General features: G+C 43.8%; 1 pseudogene; it reads right to left on the bottom strand.

Annotated features, from left to right (window-relative positions):
- Window positions 1-6,589: 6,589 nt before the first annotated feature.
- Window positions 6,590-8,804, bottom strand: LOC149135552 (uncharacterized; annotated as a pseudogene).
- Window positions 8,805-9,681: the final 877 nt, after the last annotated feature.

Consider the following 9,681-nt stretch of genomic DNA (forward strand, 5'->3'; position numbering starts at 1 on the left):
AATTTCTTCAACTATAGCCCCAGGTTGTCCAGTACCATTGTGAATGGAATTTAGGAGACAGAAACTGTCTCATTATTATAAATATGTATCCATACTTATGTTTCCACAGTTCTGAAAACAAGTGCGTTTTTTTATTATTGTATTTCTTAATGCTGTATAACTTAACAGTTCAATGAATGATGATCTATAGAATAAGTAGAAACTAGAATCAAATGAGATGACAACAAAATTTACTAGACTTTTAAGAGAGTGAGAGCCAATGGGCAACATTACAATTCGCTGTATTAATTAATAATTCATACAGTTTTGCTTAAACCATTAACAAGTCAATTGTTTAGAATGAACTAAAGATTATCTATCACAAGCTGTTTAATTTTTGGAAATAACAGCCTAATTATACTCAAATATGACCTATATTTTAGAAGAAGCAAGTATATATCAAGTGATGTTGTTATTGTTGGCACTCCATCGCTTACGACGTCGAGGGTTCCAATCGATCCAATCAACGGAACAGCCTGCTCGTGAAATTAACGTGCAAGTGGCTGAGCACTCCACAGACACGTGTACCCTTAACGTAGTTCTCGGGGATATTCAGCGTGACACAGTGTGACAAGGCTGACCCTTTGAATTACAGGCACAACAGAAACAGGAAGTAAGAGTGAGAGAAAGTTGTGGTGGAAGAGTACAGCAGAGTTCGCCACCATCCCCTGCCGGAGCCTCGTGGAGCTTTAGGTGTTTTCGCTCAATAAACACTCACAACGCCCGGTCTGGGAATCGAGACCGCGAGTCCGCTGCCCTAACCACTGGGCCATTGCGCCTCCACATCAAGTGATGTACTGTGTTGGCAAAAAGTAATGCAAATATTTTCAATAGTGGAATTAAGTTTTTTGCTGTGTAACTTATTTCACTGTTTGAGTTATTTGTAATTATGGATTCAGTAAGAAAATATGTTTGGTCACTGCTGGACATCCTTTTTCCATAGAACTGATGGGAGACTAAGTGATGATTACTAAGAAGAGTGGGGGAGGGGGAATCAATATCTTAGAGCTAAATTTTGTTTTTCATTTAGTGAAGTAAACAAAGGTACAAAAATAGTAACAGCAGGATCAGACTATATTATGATCCTGAGTCAGTAGTCCCTCACCTTAAGCTCACGGCCAGGAATTTCAACCATGTTTCGTGGTCTGCTACCACAACAGCTCCTTTATAGGATCCAGTTAGCTCAAGACATCATCAGGAGGAACCACGTCCGGTTTCGGCCCCTACTCCTCTACCGTTTTGACGTGGCGGGGTCCCCCCTTTCGGAGGTGTCTTCAGCTCTGGTGTTGGGTGCATGTCTTCTTTCTTCTATTCCCTGACCTCTTCAATGCAGCATCAACAAGTGTCAGCGTCTGACTGATTGTCATGTCAAATTCCTCTTTTTATACCTGCTGCTAGGCTCCAGCAGGCTGCCCCAGCAAGTTGTCACGTGACACTGTCTAAATTTCCCGCTGCTAGGCTCCAGCAGGCTGCCCCAGCAAGTTGTCACATGACACTGTCTAAACTTCCTGCTGCTAGGCTCCAACAAGTTGTCACATGACACTGTCTAAACTTTAACTGACAATGGAGGGCACAAAGCCACTTCAGTGTCAGCCTGTCTCACCTAGGCATGTTATGACTTTCAAGCCATATTTGGTCTTCCCGCTTCAGCCATATATAGAAGCTGGCTTTTTCGACCGCCTCTTGTATCCTCCTTATCAGTTTTCTCAGTTCCGAGCTTGAAAGCGCAAATCTTCTCTTGAATAGCGCTGTCATTTTCCTTTCAGTGGAGATATGACTTAGACCAGTTTCTAGTGAGAGTGTTCTACGTGCCAAATGGAATGAAAATTATCTGAGCACAATCTTCTTGGCTGTATTTCTCAACAGTCAAATCTCAAATCAGTTCCATGCTGCAGTCAATCTTCCACTTCAACTCAAATTGAACTTCTATTGGAGCAACTACAACAACATTTAGTTTTGATTTGTGTCTAAAAATTACCAAAACTCGACAACCTTCACTATCGGGTCATTACTGTGAAGGTTATCCCAGTTTTCAAGAGTTGTTTCATCACATTTGAGTTCCAATTGAACAGACTTTTGATTAAATATATTCCAGCGGTGACCATCCTATCTTTTCTCCTGGCAGTATGCATCCTGGGATCACATTATCCAATATGATCTTGTATGATGGCAGAATTTCATCGGAGAAATATTTGGCTGCTATTTCTGGCAGGTCCTATGACAACATAGGCATCTCACTAAACATATCCTTTTTGTCACTAAGTTAAACTTTTTTTTTGTGTTTTTAAGGCGGGAGGAGATTTCGACTTAAAACAACTAGTGAAGGAGACATTTTTTACCCTCATACCAGTTCAGTCTTTATATATATATATATGTGTGTGTGTATAAGTATGTATGTATGTATATATATATATGTGTGTGTGTGTGTGTATATATATTTATATATATATGTGTGTGTGTATATACATTTATATATATGTTTGTTATTTTCATTTATTTCTTTGTGTTGAAATTGGTAAGATCCAAATCTTCAAAAAGGAAATAATCTTTCACAGCAAAATACCAAAACATCTTGCTATTGCTTACAAGAACAAGTTGCTTCTACCATATAGTTCCTGTATATATCTTAACAATAACTTCTTCGGCACAAGGCCAGAAATTTTAGAGGAAGGAAATGGTTGGTACTTTATTTTATCAACCCTGGAAGGAAGAAAGGCAAAGTTGACTGGTGGGATTTAAACTCAAAGAGCTGTAACTAAATACAGGGAGGCTTGTTGTCAAGTCATCTAATGATTCAGGCAATCTACTGCACTGCCTGCACTTAAATATTAATTTTTGGTTTCTGATCACTAAAGTTAAGCAGTGTAGAGCCTAGTTTGTACTTAGATGGGTGACCATTTGGAAAACCGTGGTGCTGTAAGCATAAAAGGTGCAGGCATGACTGACTGGTAAGAAGTTTGCTTCCCAACCAAATGGTTCCTGGTTCAGTTCCACTGCATGGCAAGTGTCTTCTACTATAGTCTCAGGCCAACCAAAGCCTTGTGAGTGAATTTGGTCAAGAGAAGTTGAAAGCTTATCATGTGTATATATGTAGAAATTTGGGCCTTACAGAAGAAATGACAATGGACTGAGATGTCTGGCAATGTGAAGTTCTTGAGAAGATCTGCCCACATCAGTGAAACTGAGTTCTAGAAGTTCTGTGTGTCTCACCCACACTTAAGTAAACCAGTCACACACTCTACCACAACAAACCAAACTATGTCTCTATATCTCTTCCTCACATTTCCACTTCATGTACTCTGATTACCTCCCACTATCCTTTCCTGTCTTCTTGGTCCTGTGCCACTGTATCATTGCTCTCTCCACATGCCCTGTCTCACTCTACTAGCTATCTGCCAGCCCCCCCCGATCTGTGTGTTCCATCCACACATAACTTCTTCGTACACTATGCCTAGCTCTCACTCCCCAATCCTGTCCTCACACCTCTGTATCATTACTATCTGATAGCCCCCCCGAACTCCATACATATCCAGGTCTTTCGCCACTTATTCATACTCTTTAATCATACTCCCTTTGCAATATCCTGCCACTTATATTATGGCATTTGAACCTCAAGGGTATGCCTTAGCACTTGTCACCATGTACATCTCTCTTCCTTTACTCATCCATCCCCACCATCTATATCTTTCTCTTCCTTTACTCAACCATCCCATTTATATTCTCATACCTGTCCCTTGTGATTATGCCCGGCATTTTGCCACCATCTCTATCCTGCTGTCTCCCACTCTCTCTCCTTCTTTTGCACTTCTCTCAAGTTGGGTAACCGTGTATTTCCTTTACGGTAGCACACCTCTTTCTGTCTTCATTCCTGATCTTTCTCTTCCTCTACAGCAAGACACCTGTATCTGTCTCACTATAACCTTTTCATCATCCAACACAAGATTACCTCCTCCAATGCTTCCTCCCTTCTTGAAAGTTTTTTCTTTTTTCGTTTTGCAAGTACTTGGCAACCCTGTCAGTGTAGGTGCCACTTAGAAGCACCCAGTCCACACTGTAAAAACCTTGCCAAAACTGACCTCACTTGTGCCTGTGCCACGTAAAAAGCATTACTTACCTCGCCTGTGCTTGTGTCATGAAAAAAGCACTAAGTCCACTCTGCTGAGTGGTTGGTGTTAGGAAGGGCATCTAGCAGTAAAAATTCTGCCAAAACAATCAGTCTGGTGCCGGCTTCGGCCTAGCTGGCTCTTGTGAAACCATCCCATCCATGCTAGCCTGGAAGGCAGATGTTAAATGATGGTGATAATGTCTGCGTTTGTTGCCCACCACTGCTTGACAACTGGCATTGGTGAGTGTCTATGTCCTCTGTAGCTTAGCAGTTCAGCAAAGAGAATGATAGAATAAGTACCAGACTTTTAAAAAAAGTAAGTAATGAGGTTAATTCATTCAACTAAGACTTCTTGAAGGAAAGTTGTTAATAACATCAACTCCAGTATTTGACTGGTATTTTAATTTATTGCCTTCAAAAGGTGGTTGACTTCAGGATTTGAATTTTTAAAAATGAGAAGTCAAAACAAACACTGCAAAGTATTTTTCATGTCACTCTAGCAATTTTGCCTACTTTGTACCCTACTTGCACCCTAATAAATTAAAACAAAGTTTTTCTATCATATACACAAGTTGAAAAATTTTGTATGGAGGTATGAAGTTAATGAAATCACCCTCCTTCCATACTGGCTGTACCTACTCTTTCAACCCAAGAAATATGAACAGCTAAGTTAACCTTGGCAAAACTATATATGCATACATATAATATATACTCATGCATTTGAGTTCCATTTTCCTTTTTGTTTCACCAGATATGCATATATATCATTGTCATAATGGATTGCATCAAATTTATTGCTATTCAATACACCCCTACATTTTTGGTGATGTTGACCCACCATCCCCACCAAAGACAATGGATTCTTTTTGTCTTATAAGATACAAGACAACCTCATTGGCATTAATGTCATTTATACTCTAGTGCAGTGGTTCCCAAACATTTTCTGGCTGCCTCCCCCTTGGCACGCATTCCGAGCGTCCCCACCCCCACAAACATGTACTACTTTCTGAAGTAAATTCAAAACTGTATTTCACAAATAAAAATGAACGCATTATTTTATTGTTTTTACAGCCATTGCTCCCTTTTGGCCACCCAACTTTTTCTTTAATCACCTCTATCCACTTCCCTCAGAGAGGCAGTACTACTCACTTTGGGAACCACTGCTCTAGTGCTCCCCATCCTCCAGGGTAATCATTACTCTCATTCATGCCTGCAAGAAAAGCTGGCATGAGTTGGACAGGTTATCATGTTCTGGTTCAGTTCTTATTTAGAATTATTGCCTTGCTTTACTTTTGGTGTGGTTTCTATTGCTGGGTCTCCTTCTTAATTGCATCTATTTCAAAGAGAGCATGGGTCTAATTTTATTGTGATACCAGCTCTATAGATGTCATGAGAACTATGTTAAAGGTATGCATGTCTGTGGAGTGTTCAGCCACTTCCATGTTAATTTCACAAGCAGGCTGGTCTATTGATCGGGTCAACTGGAACCCTTGTTGTAACCAACAGAGTGCCAGTCAACTCTTCTTTATTCTTCTTACTCAAGCTCATCTTTTGTTCTCGGAAATTTAATATGACACAGAATGTCGCGAGCCCTCGTGGACACAGGCTGTACAACGACTCTGATGACTCCGGGAGTGGTAGAGACGTGGAGTGGAGAAAGCAGTGTGAGGGCAGTCGACGGAAGAGAGGTACGCTGTGAAGGCATTACTGAAATTTAATATGACACAGAATGTGACAAGGCTGTCCCTTTGAATTACAGATACAACTAATTTTTGCCAGCTGAGTGGACTGGTGCAATGTGAAATAAAGGAAATAAGGACAATACACTACTGTGAATCAAACTCACAACTTATGATTGTGAACCGAATACCTCAACCTCTAACTATAAGTAATTAAGATAAAACAATGATTGTAGTGTGGGAGAGGAGGGTGGTGTACAGAGACAAGAAAGGCAGTGTTGAAAGGGGTGACAGTTGGGAGACAGGGTTACAGGGTGTAATGAGAGAGGCAGTTATTGCAGAGAGTAATGGGAGTGTGATTCCTTGTAAGAGAGAATGAGTGGTGAATAGTTGTTGAAACGGTTGATGGTAAGAGAGTGTGATGGGCATGTGACCAGGGTCAAGAAGGTGTGATTGATGGCTTTGCAACACATAAAGGTAAATAGTGTTGTGTATTGATATATCCTGTGGTGTGATGGAGGAAAAAGACAACAAGAAGCAGAAGGACAGAATGAAACGTTAGGACCTTACCTCGTCGACCGCGGCGGAGTAAACGATCGCTACAGATTAAATCATGTCTTCCTCGTAAGCTCTCTGTCTTCTGACTGACTCCACGTGCTGGCCTTCGACAGCGTGTGTCCGACTTCCGGTCTGGCTTCACTTCCGTTTGCTTCATCTCTCTCCACCAACAACACATAGCTCATCACAGCCCATAATAGCACACGCCCCTCTGATCTATAGATCATTCAACCGGCTCTCCCACTCACTCCTCGCTCCCGAACTACCTTAATTGGTTTCGTAGAAGTGGCTGACCTGCCACCCGTCAAGCATTTCTTTCAGCACCTCCGAGCGAAATGCAGTGCCATTATCCAGCAGCAGCTCATCCACGGGACCTCGTTCCAGGAATATCCCATTTAATATTCCCGCGATTTCCTCTGCAGTCCCCGTCTTCATCCCCTCCATATGGCCATCCGCCCCGGTCCGCAGTCAACCATTGAGAGGTACGTCCCCTGCCGGTAGTGTGTTACGTCCACTGCCAGTCGTTTCCAGTTGTTGTCCACTGGAATACTTCCCGCCTCATGTACGCCCGGAGCAGGGTCAATAGACTGGCACCTGTCACAGCTGCTAACCACTCTCTGCACGCTCCGCCTCGTTACCTCGGAGTCGACTTTCCTGGCTGGGAACAATGTCCTGTCCACTCCCATGTGATGCATGGTATGTAGTCTCCTAAACTCCGATTCACTCAAACAGCATACTGCAACCACAGCCTGCTCCGCATCCTCTGGCACCTGCAACCAGGCTCGCTTTACCCTGGTTAGGACGTCTGCCCTGTTCTTTTCGGAAGGTACAAAAATTACGCTCAGCTTCAGATCGAACTCAGCGGTTAGCTCACGCAATATTCCCAATCGACGCTTTACCAGCATCTCCGCGGCCCCTTTGGTTCGCACCCTCCGCTCATTGCTGATGACTGCCGTCACCCAACCAAGCACAGTGGCCGAATCGGTTCTAATTTCGATGGTGCACAGCCCCCACTTCAAGGCCAGGTTCACCCCCTTCAGCACGGCATCCAACTCCGCCACATTGATATGGTTGCAGTCATCCATCTTCCTGAGCCAGGCTGCATCTTCCACCACGGTGCCTCCCATTTCTAAGACAATCCCTATTGCGATGCTACAGGCGTCACACCAAACGATCCCGCTCTTTGATTTGCATCCATCCCCATCACCACGTCAATCTCATCCACCAAGTGGCCAACTACAATTGCTTGCAGCGTCGGCTTTGTTCCCTGCACCTCAACCTGCATGTCAGTAATGCCTTCACAGCGTACCTCTCTTCCGTCGACTGCCCTCACACTGCTTTCTCCACTCCACGTCTCTACCACTCCCGGAGTCATCAGAGTCGTTGTACAGCCTGTGTCCACGAGGGCTCGCGACATCTTCCCCTCCACCAGCACCTCAACAACGGGTAGCAAAAAACGCGCCTCTATTGATCCAAAGGGATGACCACTGGCGCAGTAGTCTCCCTTAGACCGTTTCCCGACAGACATTCGCTGGCTATATGTCCCGTTTCTCGACAACGGTAGCAAATGACCTCAGGCTTGGGTAACTTGCAGTCTCGCACCATGTGCGGGCCCTGACACCGGAAACACTGTCCTTTGAACGGTCGCATACGTTCCTTGTTCGACCCCTCTCCGCTACTCCTTGGTAGTCCACCTTTTGCTGTTGCAGTTGCTACCAACGGCGTCGATCTACAACACGAAACTAACATGCGGGCCCTCGTTATTATATCCGCCATGGGCATGGCGTTCACGTCCGGCAGTTTCTGCAATTCGACCGACATGTGGTCAGGAAAACCAGTCACAAACGCCAACTTTACCGTTCGATCTAGCGATTCTCCCTCGTACCCCGCCAGTTTAGCCAATCTCCTAAGTTCGTTGGCAAACACGTCGACCTGTTCGCCAGTCCACTTTGCTCTCCCCAGGCGAGCGTACGCTTCAAACATTCCTTCTGCGAAGGCCTCCATCAAGCGGATTTCTATTTTTTCCGCGCTAATTTGGTCCCTCTCTTCCATCTCTAAAAATAGCGCCAACGCCGGACCATATACTTACAGTGGTAGAAAGCTTGCCAAGTCACCTATCCCATGGAGCTTTGCGACCAGCTTCATCTTTTTTAGCCACGCGACCACGTCCGTGTCACCGCAAAACGGTTTAATCACATCGCTCGAAATCCGGACTACACTCATAATTCTTTTTTTCTTTTTTTGTTATGGGCCGAAATAGCTTGTGGTGTGATGGAAGAAAAAGACAACAAGAAGCAAAAGGACAGAATGAAACGTTAGGACCTTACCTCGTCGACCGCGGCGGAGTAAACATCGCTCCAGATCATAACACCACATATCCTAAACCAATGTAATCCCTTGTTAATCAGGAATTGCTGTAGGAGAGAGCTAGCAAACATAGCAGCTGCATGTTTGATGGAAAAGAGAGAGAGAGAGAGAGAGAGAGAGAGAGAGAGAGAGAGAGAGAGAGAGAGAGTATGATAGATAGTTGTGAAATGGTTGTTTGTAAGAGAGGGATAACAAGAGATCAGTGAGAAGAATAGTTTTAGCGGCATAGAAGGGTAATTGTTCACTGGCAAGACTGAGCTTCTGAGTGATAAATAGTCAAAATGGTAATGGTGTAAGAGAGAGAGAGAGAGAGAGAGAGAGAGAGAGAAAGTGAGAGAGAGAGAGATCAATAAAGGAGTGATCTGACAAACAAAAAATGATGGTGGGGATAAATGGCGAGATGCATGGAATACTTAATACATCTGATGCAATCCTTCATTACACAGACAACATCATAGGTGGGAGACAGATTGTGGCAGGTGGAGACTGAGTATTTATGTTTTAGTTGATTGCATGACTAGCATAGTACAGTGAGAGAGTACTGAATAGGTAGGTAAGAGTTATAAGAATTGGATGAGATATGACGGCTCGGCCATCTCTCCCTAGTTCTTATATTAATCATTAAAATCCGGAAATACAACACGAGGGATAACGGTAACAACAGATCAATAATTTATTCTAGGTTGGTGTAGAGCCGTTTCGTTCCTGGGTGAACAGGCATGCCGCTAGAATACCAAGGAAGCTTCGACCACATGTCGGTATCGAGTTGAGAGAGCACTGGAAGATACGTGTTGTCACGACCGGTGCTAGATAGAGAAGAGGACAACGCTATTGCTCTCTCTCCACCTGTTGCATTGTACATGCGTGCCCGGGTACTTCCGCTGACGGTAAGTCCCTTGCACATGCGCAATGGCACTTCCCAAGATGGCGGCC

Source organism: Octopus bimaculoides, chromosome 5 (genome assembly GCF_046866305.1).
Source record: "Octopus bimaculoides isolate indiv1 chromosome 5, ASM4686630v1, whole genome shotgun sequence".
Lineage (NCBI taxonomy): Eukaryota > Metazoa > Mollusca > Cephalopoda > Octopoda > Octopodidae > Octopus > Octopus bimaculoides.